Here is a 2881-nt window from a genome sequence, read left to right as displayed (position 1 = left end):
GAGAGAGAGAGAGAGAGAGAGAGAGAGAGAGAGAGAGAGAGAGAGAGGAAACTAGAGAGGGAGGGAGAGAGAAAGAGGGGTACGCCACAAGTTTTTTTTAAGGATACGGATTACTTTGATGAATTGAAAATCAGAGAGAACTGGCGGCAGACGCTTGTCAAGGAGAAATGCAATGAGTGGTAATTATCACAGGTGGTTCTGACGCCCTGGTGATTAATAATAAAGCCAGAGAGCCGAGGCTTCTCAGTTAATTAGAGGATGAGACCCCGATAACGACGCAACATACCCTATATACTACACTATATACACTACGTGCTACACTCCACTGAACAAGGATAAGCAGAACTTAAACAGTAGAGCCCGTCTGATACAGTCGGCCATCACTGGGTTGTCACAGACGTATGGGCGTCGTTGTTTACTGTACTAATGCTGGGAACAAGAAACGGCAGCGCAGTACACTGCAGCAATAAATGATTTATAGACGGCATTAGTATTTACTTTCCTCAATTCAGTTTTATGTGTTTTCATTTTCTAGTTATTACTCAAGATAATATAAAGTCCATTCATGTTTTTTTTTATAATATACTTGTGTACCGGCATCCATAATAACACAGTTAATTATTCAACTGTTACGCATCTTTACCCTGATATATTTATATTACAAAAGGTTTATTTATTGTTCTGTGCAGTTCTTCATTCTTCTAATTTTTTCACATAAGTTGCCATTTATCAAAGCATCAAGATTGGTGTTGCCACATAATTGGTCGGCAGCTGAAAAATTGTGTGCATAGATGTATGAACCCGAAACTGCATGAAGCGTCTGCAACCAGCTTCATGCAGCAGCCAATCAAATTGCTGATACCTGTATAATCTGGTGGTTTTCAGATTGGCACTGCCATGACTATATTTGATATCTATGCCCCCATTTTCTACAGTAGTGCATTGAACAGGTGTGACACTCACCCTCCCTTCACATGCCTAATACATACACACACACACACACACACGTACCTGGTCATGGCTGGCTTGGAGGGTGCTCCCGGTGCCGTGGAAAGTCATTTGCACAGGGGAGAGGGTCAGATAGGTCACAAAATCCTTGCCACTCTGTGCATCACTGTACTGCACCTGGAAGAGAGGAGCAAAGGTGGACAACACTGAGTTACCCCGAAAGCAAATACAGGAAGAGATCAATCAAAAGCACAAAAAGACAAGAGAACTGAGGTTTTCAACGGGGTACAGTCTTGTGTTTTTGGAAGTGGTTGGCTTGAGGTTAAATCTTGCATGTCTAATTGCCACCACAGAGCATTTGTGGACAATTACCCCACACCATACAGAGATGGCAATGGAGGGGAATGAATGTAAGGGTGTGTATGTGTATGATTTGGGGGGGGGGGGGGGATATCAGAGGGGGTAGTGATGACATCACTGGCGACCCCTCATCATTGAGAGGTTAACTCTGCAGGCATTCCTAAATGCTGTGCAATCAGAAGTGTTATGACATGATGCTCCTCTGGGACAGTCTGCTCCTGAGATCCAAGGGCTTCGGTAAAATTGGCTGCTTATCTGCCCTACTTCTCACTGGCTCTCACTCTGTGCACGCGCGTGTATTTGCATGTGTGTGGGTGTGTGTGTGTGTGTCCGTGTATGTGAGTGCATGCGTTTGCCTGGCCTACTTATGCCCAGGACAGCTGCAGGCATCTTAATAAATGGCAAAAAAAGAACTATGAGAACTGAAAGGAGAGAAATATCTGACTGACGCAGAGAGACAAAAAGGACGAGAAGGAAGGAGAGCGAGGACATTACCGGTTCAAAAATGCTCTTACACATCAAAGAGCAAACGGAAGACGTAAGCTAGCAGGTATAGAAGCAATATAGCGATGAACACGACACAGCTCCCAGCTACTTCTGTACAAATGGACTGCACTTCAATCTTCTCAGACAAGTCAAGCGTATAAAAAAGGGGTTTCTGAGCCATAAGTGGAATTTGTTACACCCAAAATAAACAAAAGAAATACCATAACCATGATGCATAAATCTATTTTACATACTTTTGTAGATCAATGTATCATTTCACAAGCGCACGTGTCTGTGTGTATTTTCCCTTTGAGCATATTAACTTTCCTCTCTGGATCAAGCCTACAATACCCTACAATGTGTTGGCAATACACGCTGAATTTGTACATACGCACATGCACGCACGGCCATACAAGCAGCTATATATGGTCTGTGACTGAAAGCTTCCAGAGCAAGTTGTGTGTGTCTCTCTGTGTGAGTTATGTACATGTGTGGAAAAGTGTGTGTGTGTGTGTCTGTGCATGCGTGTGTGTGCTCCAGCCAGCCAGAAACATGCATGCATGTCTGCCCATTAAGACACAGACTACATCATAACACGCGCAAACATGTGATGTTCTGTACAGTACGCGAGAAAACACACACTTACTGGCATGCGTGCGTGCGCACACGCGCGCACACGCACGCACACGCACGCACGCACACACACGCACACGCACGCACACCTCTGCTGGTGAGGAGATGGGCCCACAGTGATAAATTGTGGAATGCTATCTGTTATGTGTATGAATGATGAATGTAGTAAAGTTAGCCGTGGAAAAAGCCTTCTCTGACAAGTTAATCTCCAATAAATTCTCCAGACTTCAACATTAAAGAGAGAAAGAAAGAAATGAGCGAAAAAAAGGGGGGGGGGAGACTTTTTAAGGGTTAGAATATCATTGTTTGGCAACAAGAATCCCATTCCAGAGGTTTAAAAATAAGTACATGCGATGAAAATACAGCTTCTTTCATAAACTCCTTCGAACTGTGTGTGGAGGACTGTGTTTGTGTTTGAAGAGATATTAACCTTTGTGTGAGCGTGTGTAATTGT

General features: G+C 43.7%; 1 long non-coding RNA gene across 1 annotated transcript in view; it reads right to left on the bottom strand.

Moving 5' to 3' along the window:
* Positions 1-1335, bottom strand: part of LOC116384831 (uncharacterized) — a 22903-nt gene extending 21568 nt beyond the window's left edge. The window contains exon 1 of the long non-coding RNA XR_004212834.1: positions 1012-1335. This is a non-coding gene — a long non-coding RNA (uncharacterized LOC116384831). The remainder of the gene's footprint in view (positions 1-1011) is intronic.
* Positions 1336-2881: the final 1546 nt, after the last annotated feature.

Source organism: Anarrhichthys ocellatus, unplaced genomic scaffold (genome assembly GCF_004355925.1).
Source record: "Anarrhichthys ocellatus isolate YVR2014 unplaced genomic scaffold, GSC_Weel_1.0 scaffold10, whole genome shotgun sequence".
NCBI classification, from domain to species: domain Eukaryota; kingdom Metazoa; phylum Chordata; class Actinopteri; order Perciformes; family Anarhichadidae; genus Anarrhichthys; species Anarrhichthys ocellatus.
The sequence above is the reverse complement of the archived record's forward strand: the minus strand, read 5'-3'. Positions and strand labels throughout refer to the sequence as shown.